We start from the raw sequence: 15,618 nt of genomic DNA, 5'->3' as shown, positions 1-15,618 counted from the left end.
TCTCTCTTTATCCAACAGTAGATAGCTTCTTCCCTCCGATTTATCCGAGCCTCTTGATACGTTTCGTTCTACTACAAATACGAAACAACATCAGGATCAAGACTTATTTTATTTTATTCTAAATTATAACTATAATTTAACCAGCATATTGTAGACTATCATAAACACATTTGTTTATAACAAAAAGTAATAAAAACATATGTAGATTTTTTTAAATTGGACGTATTGCTATTTTTATCCTAGTCGAAATTATGAAACGAAACGTTTTGACAGTCCGTTTGCCAATAAGCAGTGATCAGTTTCTTTTGTTTGTTTTTCTATTGTTTACCTACTATATTAGATTATGACTTACCTCCAAAACGCTTTAAAACTTTCGTTTATAATTCTAAGTGTGTTTATAATTAAAAAGCTACAGTGAAATAAAATGAATTCTGTAAGTATCTATGAACTACATTGATAATAATAATTTTACTTTGAAAACTTTGAGTTCAAGTTTAGAAAATATATCTTTTTCAGTCAAGAAAGGCAGCACCCATGACAAAAGATGAGACGATGATTCTAGCAGAACTTGTGGCGGTGAAAAAACACATCAATAATAAGGCAACAAGTGCCACAAACAATAAATTGAAGCAGCAGGCTTGGCCAACCCTTGTAAATGATTTTAATTCGTCGATTCGTCATTTCCCATGAACTCCATCGCAGCTTCGACTAAAATGGGAAAACTTAAAAAACGCTACGGCAACATAAGAAACAACCTTAGTAAGGTTAGAATAATTATTTGATAGTTTGTCTCTAATATCACATTGACAAACATGATTTTTTCTTTAGGTTGCCGTACATAGTATTTGAAATAATGATGCTCTTTGTTACAGGCTGGAGGTGGTAAGGATTGCAGATGAAATTTTGGATATAGCATGCACATTGTTGTAGGTCACATATATTTTTAACACTTTTACAGCCAAGCGGAAACAAGATGGAAGAAAAGAAATGCAATGTATTAGCAGAATATCTAATAGCAAAAAAGAGGCTTGATTTGGAAAATGAAGAAAAGGAGATTGTTGTAGCAAAACTTAAGTTAGATTTAGATAATGCTAGATTAAAAAATTAAAAATTACTTAAAAGGATTTCATAAATTAAGTAGGCAATAATAATTTTATATTAGATAGTTTTTTAAGTATATGTACAAATTCTAAATTAAATATCTTGCATGTACTAACCAGTATGTAATTATCATTTTGGAAAATAAAAAATAGTCAAATTATCATTGGAGTTTATTTTATAAATTATCTTTGGAAGCAATTATTTATAAGTAGTTGTATTTCAGATGTACGTTCTGGAAAATTGTTACGAACAATTATATTATTTTCCTGTAATGTATCTGCGACTGAAATTTCTGATTCTAATTCTTCTAAATTCATACTCCTGTCGATATTATGCAGCATGGCAGCTATAATAACAGCTTGCATATTTTCTAGTTTTAATCTACTTTTCAATGATAATACAGGGAGTCTTCTTTTACAAACACCAATGCATCTGAAAAATATACATTATTCGCTTACTTTATTTTACAATACAGAATAACAAACTCGCAACTTAAAAAAAGATTACCTCTCTATAGTATCTCTTGTTTTAATATGTGATTCATTTTAAATCGTTCCGATTGAGTATGTGGGTTAATTAATCATGTTAAAAGATAGGGTTGTGGGGATAGCCTCTATCGGCAAGCAAATAGCAATTTCCAAGTCCACCTTGTTATCAATGTTCTCTTGATATGTAGATAATTTATTATAATAGTGTCATATTAAATTCATATAAACACCTAAATATATAATATAAATAAATAAAAATATAATAATAATATATAATAATAATAATATAAATAAGGTAATATAAATAAGAAATACCTTTTCAATCGGAATGGTTAATTATAGTTGTATCATGAGTAGACCCAGGCCATCAAGCAACAACATTTTGAAACATCAATGATGCATTGCACACAAATTACACATTCAAAATACTCTTTTTCTATTTCTAAATTCCTCTCCTATATTTGAATCTGTAACACAAATATAAAATGTAGAGGTATCAGTGTGTAATAAGAATGAAGGTAAATAGCCTACCAGGTTATTGTATTAGTATATGAATGTCATTTAGGGCACCATGGGAATCCAGCAGTATTATAGAATTCCTGTTGAGTGTGATTTTGTAACACAACAAAAATTAGGTATAATTTTGCTATTGCTATAAACAAATATAAGTTGTAATAACGAGTACTTTTATGGTTAAAATTTATCTTACCTTTTTGACGTTACACTCAAATATGGTCTCATTAAATTAATCAATTCATTCACAACACCTTTGCTCAGAAATCTATAGTCAAATTCGTAATTATTGATCTTCGCCATGTAATTCAGACGATCTTTATTTTCCTAACCATATGATATCGGCCTCACTATCACTATCTGCATCACAATCCATTATCATTTGAAATAATTCCATATCACTATCATCACTGCTACAATATGCCATTATAAAGAGAAACATTTATTAAATTATAGCGATTTACTTTCGAAAGATAAACATGTAACCGGCCGATTTTGACAGATAAGCGAATGCCCATACTAGAGATAGCGCCGCCTACCGGAGAGTTACTTAAAACTCATATTGAAACGGAAGTAAGCACGATTTGTATGAGCGTTCTATCTTTAGCAGGCTATCCGTCCTCCCGACGATGGATTGATAAATCCGATAGGAACTGCTGCCCGTCGATAGGTTATTGGAACGTAAGTAAGGACAAAAATATAGATTTGTCTATCTTTAGTAACCGAAACTAGGGATAGATAGGTTATTGAAAACGGCCGTTAGTAACCCACAAATTCTCACTTATTTCATTTAGAAAACTCCCATAATATTAAAAAACAAAAGAAAAATAATATCTATAACGGAACGAAATTTCCGAACGTGCGATACCGCCCCCGCTGAGACAGAGCTCTCTGAGCGCGAAAACACGCCCTCAGCGCGCGCGACGACGACCAGTAAAATATTGCGAGTCTTAGATTAACTGTACGATTCTCAACTCATTTTGTATTTTATGTTAGTTATTGTGTCGCTTTTTATATTAAAACCTCATACCAAATCAGTGTAAACATTATTTCTATATCATCTTCGCCAACAGCCCGGAACAACGAACTCACAAAAGCCCCGCCAGTCGGACTTGTAGTGTTAAATATATTTTTTTGTTATATTTTTATCAAATATGGAATTTCTTTGTTCACCCACTTTGTCGTGTTTCAATAATAACTTGGATAATTTTCTAAAATTTATTTAACAATACTGCGTATTAGACGCAAACAATTGATTGAGAAGTTTTACAGCAGTAATGGAGGGAAAATCATAGACCTATATAGTAGGGACACGACATATTGTTCTATACGTACAATTGCTTATATAAATAGCACCCATTTTGAAGGCACATACATAAACATATATCTATCTCGTTCTTACTCAGCACTTTAACTCGCAGGAAAACAATATAACAGTATTTCAGTGCGTACATAAAATGAAACATGAATATACGTAAATGTCTCCGTCTCCGTCTAATGAGGCCGAAAATCCGCCATGTTTAGCGCGCCAAATGTCATTGTCACGTCAGTTCGGCCGTCTGTTTTGGGTTGTACATTATTTATTGACTTTGATATCGATTTAATATGATTGCTTATATAAAATTTCTTATTTTATCATGCTTAAAACATACAAAAATAATAATTAAAACATATTTTATAGGATCTCAAGAAAGTCGATGCCCCAAAACTATTATCTATATATATTTAAATTCATTATGGAGCCCTCATCCGAAAAATCGGACACCATTTTTCGGTCGGAATCTATTGATCATGACACTAATCATAAATACCTCTTTAAAATATGTCATCAAAACATATTTAGACATTCTGTTTAGATATTTCAGGAAAAAGGCTACCGACAAAATCTCTTCGGAACTATTTAAATAAAATAGTTTTATTCCGCAGTGAGTAAAACACTATTGTCAACTCGTTAAATATTTAATAATTAAGTGATTTTAGAGAGGAAGTCACAAGGAATGACGTTTGTAATTTTATTAACGAATAAATGTTCTGTAGGTGTTTTTATTTATCAAGCGGTCCCTTGATAAGTTCTCGTCTTAGATTTCACATAATATCTAAATCACATCATCTTTGCACATAACAATATACTTACTTCCTATTAAAGTATAAATTCTACAAATACATTCACTCAACAATATTTAAAATAAAATGAGCCAAGAACGTTTATCGATAAAACCTTTCTAACATTAAAATCTTCTGGGCAGCACTAAAACCGCCATGTTTTGTGGCCAGATGACGTCACAGTGGCACGAATTTTTTGTTGACATTTCATTTCCATAGGTTTCCTACTTCAGTGGGGAAAATGCAATGACACAGATTATACTGACAAGATAGATTATACAAACTCAACATACCACACCCCCAAAAACGAAGTTTTTTTTAAGGGATGTTATGACCTGGTAACTAAGGCCTTTAAGTCATGTCTTATTTTAATTTGTATTCTTATTTTTACGAAAAATAATATGAAGTGAAATGAAATGAGGATGGTTAATTTGAGACATTAATCAACTGGGGTGAAATGAGATGATATGGGATGACATATAATCCCAGTAAAATGGTGGTCATTTACTGAGACTTTTTCAGTAGACTTTTTGGAGGATCCCGAGAAGCTACGTTCAGCGACTTGTTTCATTTTCCCACATTTTTGCATTTTCACAGATATTAAACAGTTCATAAACCACCGTTATTACACATTTAAACCTGAAGGAACACTAAATAGACAAAATAAAACAAATCACACAACCTCACTCCTCGCGTTCCCGCCAAAAAGTCCTAAAACGAAGTTTTTGATAAACATACAGAAAAATAATAGCAAATTGTAAGTTTTCATTCTGATAAACCCCAAGAACTTAACCAAACAAATTACTAGAACTTACAATATCAAACGTAACTCACATTCTAAAAAACAAATCAGAAAGGACAAATCAACCAATAATAATTAGCAATAAAAAATATGTAGGTGAATTTTATGAACATTAGGTCATTCTATGTATCATTAAACTTTTACATGAATAAATATTATTTCTTAAAAAACAACTTCTTTTACCAATCCATTATTATTGCCAATTAAATGTTAACTATTTATACCTATTTGTAATTTGAATTAAGTAAATAGATTTATAGATTTGAGTTTAATTAAGTTAAAAAAAATTAATAAATTTTATAAATTAACCAAATTTTAAGTTAATGAAAGTAAAAGTTATTCATTAGCTGGCAATTTACAGTCTACTAATAAATATATTAATCAATTTACCACAATAAGCTGTAAACTCCAGAAATGTTTTCAGGGCCAGGATATTTTTCAACTGTGCGACCTAAAGCCCAATTACCCGGAGGAAGGTGATCTTCCTTTATCAGGACTTCTCCAATTTTAAACTCATCCTTTAAAGTTAACCATTTAGGTCTTTGTAAACGTGCTAGATACTCCGCCTTCCATTTATGCCAAAAGTTTTGAAGTATCCTCTGAGTATGTTGCCATCTGAGCAGTCTGTTTACATTCACCTGCTAAGATCTGGTAGATTGATTGAAGCTTCTCCAATGAGGAAATGGCCATGAGTAAGTACATCTAAATTGTCAATATCATTGTGATCTATTGAACATAGTAGCCGTGATTTTAAGCAGGCTTCAATCTGGCACAGCGTAATTAACATTTCTTCAAAGGTAAGTGTTCTATCAAGTGGTATTTTATGGATTTCACCCCAGCTTCACATAAACCTCCAAAATTTGGGCTATAAGGTAAAGCCGCACGCCCGATAAAGTGCCTATGGGTTCCATCTTCAGCTGAAATGTTGAAATCTTCAGGTACTCCTAATTTTGATTCTTGCTACATTTTAGCTAACTCTTATCTGACTCCTACAAAGTTTGTACCTTAATCCCTCCAAAGGTGGAAGCATCTGGCAATAAATCTTCTAAAAAGTCCTTAGAATGACTCGGTGTTTAAATACCCAACCAGCTCTAAGTGAATTGTTTTAGTTGACATGCATATGTACCTATATTGTATCCCTTAGTTCATTTCATGCCTCTTCCTCTGGAAACCTGTAGTGGGCCTGCGAATCTACTCCTGATTGCAAGAATGGACGTGTAGGTGTCACTCGTGCTGCAGGCAAGACTCCCATGAGTTGATGTCATGACAGAGGGTTTCCCCTAATTCTTCTTAGGTACTTCTTCCATATGATTCAATTCAGTATATTCTTGCATCACTATTGTATTCTGTCTTTAACTTAATGTCTCTCTGTAATCTTCTCTCTAGTTGTGTTGTTAATCTTTTCATTGCTATATTCCTGATATTATCTTCTGTACTTGGTATAATATCTGATTTAAAAGGTAATTTCTCTCATTGACTCTCCTAACATTTTGAGAATACAGTGTTCTCAGAGAGTTCCTCTTCTTGTATAATTTTCTTTGATTATCACTCCCATAAGTTTATTTTTTTTACTGCCCATGTAGGCAGACGAGCACACGGCCCACCTGATGGTGAGTGGTTACCGTCACCCATGGACTTCAGCAATGCCAGGGCCAGAGCCAAGCCGCTGCCTATCAGTTGCCTATAAGTTGTGTAACATTTCATCAAAATCTATATGGTGGTACATAACAGTCATCTTTTTTTCTTCAATTTCATTGTGTATAATTTCAAAATGAATCCACCACAAACTTGGATGTGGTGCGCATGGGGAGTCAGGAGGACCTCGAATAATTTTATTTTTTAGAATGACTGCATATACTTCTACACCTCCTCCTCCTTGCGTCGGTTTCCTCATTACTGAGGGTCGTGGTCATGTCACTTCTACACCTAGTAGCATATCAACTCGCCCTGGTTAATTGAAGGAAGGAACCTGCCAGCTTGAGACCTTTCAGATATGACCAGGTGAGTGTGGAGGCAGTAAGAGTTGTGGATGGCATGTATGTTATTAAACATAAAGGCATCAAATATGCTTCTACGTTGAGCTACATTCGTAACTATATGACATCGAATCAACATTTAAACACTGATAGTCAGCAATTATAGTATAAATCCTTGTTGTTCACAAAACCAATTCGTTCGTCTGGTAATAGTTTAATAAATACTTCACAATGACAAAGGGTATAATTTTCTTTACATTAAAATATGTAGTTTTTTTGGGTGTTTAAAAATTTGGAATGTTTTTTGTTTAACAGATTTCAATTATTTTGTTTGAGGTGTGCATGTTACTAATTCCATTGTTCTAAGTTTACAATCTACAAAGTTTTTTATCTGTTGCCAAGTAGGTAGGTCTTCACTATTTCTATGAGAACTATACTCTTCCCACGCTTGATTTGTTTCAGGATCCAGTCGTTACACAATGATGTAGATGACAATTAAATCCCATGACTCAACAGGTAACTTAAGGTTTTCTAGACTGCTCAGGCATTCAGTTGTAGTATCTAATAATATTTTTAGTTGAATGGCATTAGGTGTGCTTATTTTTGGTTAGGTATCATAATTGGTTTCAGTCACAGATATTTGCTTGAGTAGGGCAGTCGCTTCATCAGCAACACTTGACTATAATTAGTGTAAATTTTGAATTTTAGTTAATGAACCATTGTGACGAACGAGTGAAGTAAATATGTCGTAGGTTGGCCAATCATCGTAATGTCCAGTAAATGTGGGTAATTGTATGCGGGGTAATTTAATATTCAAATCTTGTTTTGTAATTTGTGTGGTGGTGGTATCTGTAGTTTGTATGAAGCTTGACAAAATATCCTTCAAATCTGATGTTATATCCATATATAATTCGTCAATGTCGCTGTACACATGTAAAGAAAAACCTACATTATTTAAACAAGTCTTATACCGGTCACTCACATTCGCACGAATACGCAAACCCACGAGTGTAGGACGACATTTGCAAATGATTATGCAAAGTTTTCGCTGCGTTCGTGGTTTTCCAAGCTGTGTCGGTTTTTTAACGGATATCAAAGCGCGCGAACCGCGATCATTCGTGTAGTCTCCCACACATTCGTGCGGCCAGTTGCGCCCACGATTGCGAAGGTAACGGACGTTTCGCCAATTTCATAGTAAGTGACGTCTACTGTGTAGCGTACCTTTATCGTGGATTGGAACAACACCAAGGTGATGGAATTCATTGAACTCCTGCAAAATGAATCGACCATATGGGACCCTCAAAAGAAATCCCATAACAACAGAATGGCCGTTAATGACGCCTAGGAAAGAACTAAAAACTCTTTTTCTCTTCAATGTTCTATTGACGAACTAAAAAAGAAGAGAAATTCGTGAGACATTCGTAAGCAAGTGTAGGAGGAAGCGCAAACGGGTTCGCAAATTGAGTACCGAACCCATTTGCACAGCCGCTAAGTTTGCGAATGAGTGGCCGGCATTAGGTAGTTTTTAAAAAGAGTTTTTCTTCTGTGTTATGGAATGAAGTCTGTCATTCAGTAAAAAAGAAAATTTAGATTTATTAAATGTATTAAATACTAGCTTATAACGGAACGAAATTTCCGAACGTGTGATACCGCCCCCGCCGCCGCCTTACCCCCCGCTGAGACAGAGCTCTCTGAGCGCGAAAACACACGCTCTCAGCGCGCGCGACGACGACCAGTAAAACATTGCGAGTCTTAGTTTAACTGTACGGTTCTCAACTCATTTTGTATTTTATGTTAGTTATTGTGTCGCTTTTTATATTAAAACCTCATACCAAATCAGCGTAAACATTATTTCTATATCATCTTCGCCAACAGCCCGGAACAACGAACTCACAAAAACTCACAAAAGGCCCGCCAGTCGGACTTGTAGTGTTTAAAAATTTACATTATTATTTCTCACCCCTACAAAGATTCTCTTCATTAACGCAACCGGTGTAGGGAGTCCAACGCTCATATAAATATTACTTTTTTTTTTTTTTTTTTTTTTTTTTTTTTTTTTTTTTTTTTTTTTTTTTTTCCCTACCTATGCTGATAGCCTTGAGAGGCTATTTCAGCTTCACCCTAACGTTAGTAGGTGAGCTCGCGGGGCTCAACCGGAGAGTTGCTGACACTGACCCTAGCAAGAGCAGTGCTTCGCAGAATCTACCACCGGATCGGAAACGCGACCCACTGAGAAGATCCGGCGAGAAACTCAGTGGGCTGTGTCTATGGGTTAGTTCGCTCGTCGAGCCCTTCGTCGCAAGCGACGGGTTCGACGAGGACGGTGACCGGTGCTTGTGGTGCCTAAAAGCACCGTTAATGGATCAGGAGGATCCGTAATGACGTGCTTTGGGCGACGTCGACGGTTTACCATTCGGTCTACTGGGTCGGGTATGTAATTTCCAGCGGCTACGATGAGAGGGTTCTCATGTCGTGCCGCCTTCTCAAAATGGCGCAGCGATGCCGACTGTAGATACTTACTAAAAGAGTCGAGCTCCAGGTCGTCGTGGAGATCCACATTCCTAAGGAACCAAGGCGCTCCGACGGCTATCCTGCAGAATCGTGATTGAATAACCTGAAGGGATTTCAAGTTGGTGCGGGCTGCGTGAGCGAACACTACGCTTGCATACGTCATGACGGGGCGTATACAAGTTTTGTAGAGAGTTACCTTATTACGGAGGGACAGTTTGCTTCGACTACAAAGCATTGGATAGAGTCGTCCTAGAATAAACGCGGCGCGGTCGCGTACCGTTTTTATATGGGGACGGAATGTCATCCCTCTGTCGAGGGTGACGCCTAGATATTTGACCTTCGAGACCCACGGAATGGGCTGGCCAAAGAGAGTGATGGGACTAACGGCGGAGGTGTTTGCGCGCCTACTACGGAGTGGGATGCTCGAAGTGATGTTCGGAGGGCGACCCCTTTTGAAGAGCACCGCTGCGCTTTTCGTGGGGTTGATGTCTATTCGCCACTTCCGGAACCACTGTCCCAGGGTGGCTACTGCGATCTGGAGTCGCCGATGAAGCAGCGACATCTTCCTACACGAGTAGTAGATAGCCGTGTCATCGGCGAAGAGCGCTAGATGGGTCTCCGGAGACCGGGGTATATCATTGATATACAAACTAAATAATAACGGGGAGAGCGCGGAGCCTTGCGGGACTCCGGCGGTCAGTTGACGGGGACGAGAACGAGTTCCCTCTACTCGATATCGAAACGAACGGTTCGACAAGAAGTCTCGTATGATGAGCACGAGTCTGTCTGGCACCCCCATGTTGTATAGTTTATAAATTAAACCGTTGTGCCAGACTTTGTCGAACGCCTTCGCGATGTCGAAGAAGAGGGCGCCGGTCGGGATTTGTTTACGCCTATTTAGTCCTATCAGAATGTGCTCCGTGAGGCGGTGCACTTGTTGTACGCACGAGTGTTTTGAGCGGAATCCGAACTGTTCGTCTATGAGAATTTTGTTCGCGGTAACAAAATCCCAGAGGCGTTTCCTAAGGAGCCGTTCGTAAATTTTTCCTATCGTCGAGAGGAGACTAATCGGACGGTAACTAGAAGTTTCGTTTGTCGGTTTGCCCGGCTTATGTATACCGATAACGTCCGCTTCTTTCCACACCGCGGGAAAGATGCAGTGCGTCATAGCGGCATTTAAAATTGTAGCCAACATTGCTATCAGTTGGACTGGCAAGAGTTTAAGCGCGCGGTTGTGGATGCCGTCGGAGCCGGGTGCCTTCCTAGGTTGTAGGTTGTGGATCGCGTCTCTAACTTCGTCCGTGGTAATGGGGGGTAACGCGTCCGAGGGCGGCAGGGAAGCTCTGCGCTCGACCTCCCTGTCGACTAACTCGGTGTGTTCGGGGTCCGCGTGTTGAGTGCTGGTGGTGCACTGCTCTTGCAGTGCATCGGCCAGCAGCTCAGCCTTGTCATCGTCATCGAATGCCGGTGGTTGGCCTGAAGGGCGTACGAGGGGAGGCATAGTAGCGGTAGTTTCGGATTTGAGAGTCCTAGCTAGTCGCCAGTATGCTTGGTGGGAGGGCGCGAGTTGTTCTAAATAACTATGCCAATTATCGTTACGCGCGTCGCTTAAGCGGGAGTGGACTTCGCGTTGTAGACGACGCATCCGAATCCGGTTTGAATGCGTGGGAAGACGATCGTAGGCCCGGATTGCCGCGTTCCTAACTCTTAAGAGATTCCTAAGATCGGGGGACAGTCTGATGCGGTGGAAGCTGTCCTCCACATCGACTTCTTTAGAAGATCTAATGATCGCGGAAGATATGTGATCGGTAATGATGTTTATGGATTCGACGGTGTCCTCGGGGGATAGATTCGAATCCGGGCCGTAAGGGAGGATTGGCGGAGCGGTGTCGGCTAGGCACGTGCCCAGCTTATTCCAATCCACCATGGTCCTCGTAACAGTGACTGGGTTGTGGGGGCGACCGAGCTGCATAACGACAGGTCGGTGGTCTGAGTCGAGCTCTGACATTGCTTCGATGGAACGCAAGCGCAGAGTTACGTTCCTAAGCAATGCCAGGTCTATAGTGCTCGGACGGAGCGCGATGTTATACGGATAACATGTTGGAGTTGGGGGACCGACTATTTCAAAGGTGAGGTCGTCTATAAACGCGTCGAGACGCCTACCGTTAACGTTAGTACGATGGCAGTTCCACCTAGTGTGGTGGCAATTTAAATCGCCTGCCAGGATGACGGAGTCTCCCATGCCGAACAGTGACTCGATGTCACTGCTCAGAAGGGGCTTGTCCGGGGGGAGATAAACGGATGCGATGACGATCGGCTGGTGTCCCGTCAGCGAGATACGGCACACTGACGCCTCGATATGTGAGAGCGAGGGAGTATCGAGAGGGACAACGTGCAGGGCCCGCCTATAGTAAATGGCAGTCCCGCCTTTGGAGGCGGTGAGTCTGTCATTCCTAACCATGACGTAATTCGCGACTTTCGGGTCGCGACGCGAGGGCTTCAGACAGGTTTCCTGCACTAATAGAATATCTACAAGATTATCGCGGAGGAATTCGAAAATTTGATCGCGTTGCCGCGCGAGTCCGTTAGCATTGTAGAATGCTAACGTAAGGGAATACGGTTTTTCTCTACCTTTTTGCGCCATTGATTACCGGTAAAGATTTTATAACGTACGCGACACGGACTCATAAACGTCCATGTGATCGAACGCGGCCGCGAGCCGCTGTTCGGGGGTTGTCGACCTACGGATAGCGTCAGCGAACGATCGCAGACGGTCGAAGTTCACCGCGGTGACGAAGTCGCGCACGAGCGCGAAGTCGTTGGCGGCAGAGGGTTGCGGGGGACGGAACGCGGGCGCGGGGCGAGGTGCGAGCAGGGGCTGAGGCGCGGGCGTGTCGCGAGCGGGGGCGGGGGTGCGGTTTGTGTTCCCGCCTTCGTATACGGCAGCGGCTTTTTCCACGCTGAAACCGTGGGAACTGCAGCCGGCACGAAGGCAGGTTTCGGCACTGAGGGTGCCGAAGTCTTTGGGCCGACGGTTCGCGGAGCTGGGAGGGTTGAACGCTTGCGCGGAGCCCTAGGACATCCACGGTAGTTCGCGGGGTGCCCTTGCTTAAGGCATAGGACACAGCTTGGGGGTTCGGTCGCGGTTTCCCTAACACGCGAGCAATCTAGTGTGGCGTGGTCGCCGAGGCACTTTACGCAGCGGGGGCGCGCGTGGCAATTACGAGCCGAGTGGCCGTAAAGCTGACATCTGTATCACTGCCCGGGAGTGCCACGCTTGTGGGGGGCTTCGATTGAGATCCCGGATAGGCCGCAAATTGTCGTGAGACATGCGATCTTCTTTTTGGCCTCCGGGGTGGGTTCTAACGCCACGAGTATCATATTATAGGGCTGTTTGCCCCGCCCGCTGTGCATCCGGTGCACACTAACTATCGGGAGGGCCTGAGCGGTCAGATCCTCCTTTATGTAGTCGATGTCGAGTTCTTTAGGGACTCCGCGTATCACTACGCGGAGCTCGCGGTCCTCCTGAAGAGCATAGGTGTGGAAACCTATGTTCTCCTTTCGGAGGTATGCTGAGAGGGCCCTATGGTCGCCCGGCGTTGCGACCTTTATCTGAATCCCATGCGCGACGTTACGCGCATGGGTATAATTAATTTTATTTGCCTGAAGGGCCTGGGAAACGCGGTTCCACGCAGTTTTTTCCTGGAGAATCAGCGGGGGCGGGGCAGCTGCTTTAGGAGCGGGCGCGGGCTTGGGACGCGGCGGCGGGGTTACGCGGCGAGCGGAGTCCGACTCCGGTGTCACGACTACCTGCGGGCGGGAGGCGGTCGCGGATTTTGTCTGCTTCGTCGTGGAGCTCCGGGACTCCACGGCGCGAGTACGCTTTTTACCGCGCGTTACGGTTTGGAACCCATCCGAAGTTCCAGGCTGAGGGCTTGACGCGGATTCGAAATCCATCTCCGATTCGGTATCGGAGCCTGAACTTGAAATGATCGAGGTCGCGGCGGACGTAGCGCGTGATGACGTAACCGACGCGGGCGCGGGGGTGGGGGTAGCGCTAGGTGCTTCGTGAGTCGCATCGTTGGAACGTGCGCTCGAACTTAACGCGGCGGCGGGGGGCGCGCGGCGTGCCTCCGAGGCACGGTTGAAATACGCGGCGACGGACGCGGGGGGGGAGGGATTGCCACGGGAGGCCCTATACGCTAAGTACTCGGCCCTAATTGACGGGTACCTATCCCGGAGGAACCCGACAATGTCACTAGCACTTTCACTGATACAATCTTCACTCATCTTGCTGTCTTCTTGCCCGGGGGGGGCGGCCCCGGGACTTTTGTTGAACTCGCCGAAAGGCGAGGCCCCGGATAGGATTTGTAACCCCCCTGTGCTGCAGGACAGCAAGGAGCAGGGGGGGGGAATGCCTATGCCGTGAAAACGGCAATCGGCGGGGAAAAGGAAAGGAACCCGCTCGGGCTGTATAGTGCTACAGCAGGCAGAATCGCGAGCGGGGGTCTAGTCTTGAAAAAGACTGTTGTTTTTGGGAAGGGTTAGGAAATCGCTAGCCTGTGAGTGCCACAGGAAGCTGAACGTAGCGATTGGTTGCCTTGAAAAAGGCAGTTGGTAAGGGTGGGTTCGCGGTTACAAAACTTTAGCGCACAAAAATGGACCTCGATACGCAGATCGCAAGCGACCAACGGATCGGCACGTCCGCACTACCGAATTGTACGCACGATGTATTCACGGTCACTACACTGTCGAGCACAACTGTGAGTTCAGAGACGCGGCTCGCAAGCGGGCCACGGATCGGAAAGCACGTCCGCGCACGACCGAGTCGTGAGCGAGAATGAAAACCGCTGTAGATTTATATATTAGTATAGATATTATAAAGAAAAACCTTTATACCTTTATTATTTAAATCTGTTTAGTCTTCAAAAAGCATTTTTCTTCAGTGTCATGGAGTGAAGTCCGTCATTGAGTAAAACAAGAGTTCAATTTTGATACATTTTATTAATACTGTTTGCTGTTTAATTTTTAATTAATATTAAAAACTAATATTTTAAAAGAGATTAAGAGCTTAAATAATGTTTTCTGATTATACATATAACAGAAAACGCAATTAAGCCTTTTATTGTTTATTCATTCTGAAGTAGGTACTTGTCGGCGTTAAGCTAGGGTTTTCACACAAGTTCTTTTACAATGAAAATACAATACAATTCTATAAAACTTTAACATTACTTGTTTACAACAAAAAGCCACGCCTGAGTTATTCATTGGTTCTTACACAATTAGCCATTTTGTGATGGTTATAGCGACTACAACTTCTTTTATACAAACAAGTGTAGGTAATTACTGCGAAACAATTCACAAAACATAGCTTAATATTCAAAATACATATTTTAGTGATTTTACATGACTCACATTTAATTTATTTTACAGGAATTACTTTTATGTAATATTAACTAACATTGTTATTATCCAGCCTAATAATAGATGGCGCCAACAACATCATTGCATAACAATTACAATACTTAATTAAATTATTAGTACTGTTAATTATAATTTAAGTTATTATTAATATTTATGCTTTATTCATATTTAATCATTTATACAGTCATTTGTGTTTATAAACAATAATATAAACATTAAACATATTCTGAACATTTTCACATCAAAACAGTGTCTGCTAATTATTAAATATGGTAGAATAACTGTTTTGTTGCTAATAATAAATGAATATTAACATAGAATAAACTAAACTTTATATTATTTTGTTAATTATTGCCAACAGTGGCGTTTGCGCCCATATACTCCATATCAGTAAAAAACAACATTTTTTGTTACATTTTACATTAAATGGAAAAACTAAGGTTTGAATTGATGGTCAGCGGAAGATGGAAGATCAAACAATTAAAATTCAGATGAAAATATGAAGATTGAAAAACAAAAATAATAATTAATCATAGCTATTTTCCTAAAACTCGAAATTTCTGAACCTAGTACGGTGACAGAAACAAAGAAAGTTTTTGAGAAGGAACCTGAAGTATTAAAGAAAGAACTTGATTTTACGGACAATTGTGAGATTAATTTTAATGAACACTTAAACTCGAAAGAATTTAAAGATTTTTTA

General features: G+C 40.7%; 1 long non-coding RNA gene across 2 annotated transcripts; it reads right to left on the bottom strand.

The window, feature by feature from the left end:
* Positions 1–1,255: 1,255 nt before the first annotated feature.
* On the bottom strand, positions 1,256–3,378 carry LOC134199455 (uncharacterized). Of its 2 annotated transcripts, XR_009973946.1 has the most exons (3): positions 2,299–2,760; positions 1,905–2,056; positions 1,256–1,533 (listed from the first exon to the last, which is right to left on the bottom strand). It is a non-coding gene; the product is annotated as an uncharacterized LOC134199455 (long non-coding RNA). The 2 variants fall into 2 exon arrangements; XR_009973947.1 differs by having other exon boundaries at positions 1,905–3,378.
* Between the last annotated feature and the right edge of the window lie 12,240 nt (positions 3,379–15,618).

The sequence above is a fragment of the Bombyx mori genome, chromosome 10 (assembly GCF_030269925.1).
Source record: "Bombyx mori chromosome 10, ASM3026992v2".
In the NCBI taxonomy this organism is placed as follows: domain Eukaryota; kingdom Metazoa; phylum Arthropoda; class Insecta; order Lepidoptera; family Bombycidae; genus Bombyx; species Bombyx mori.
Note: the sequence above shows the minus strand (reverse complement) of the source record. Positions and strands in the feature narration are given on the sequence as shown.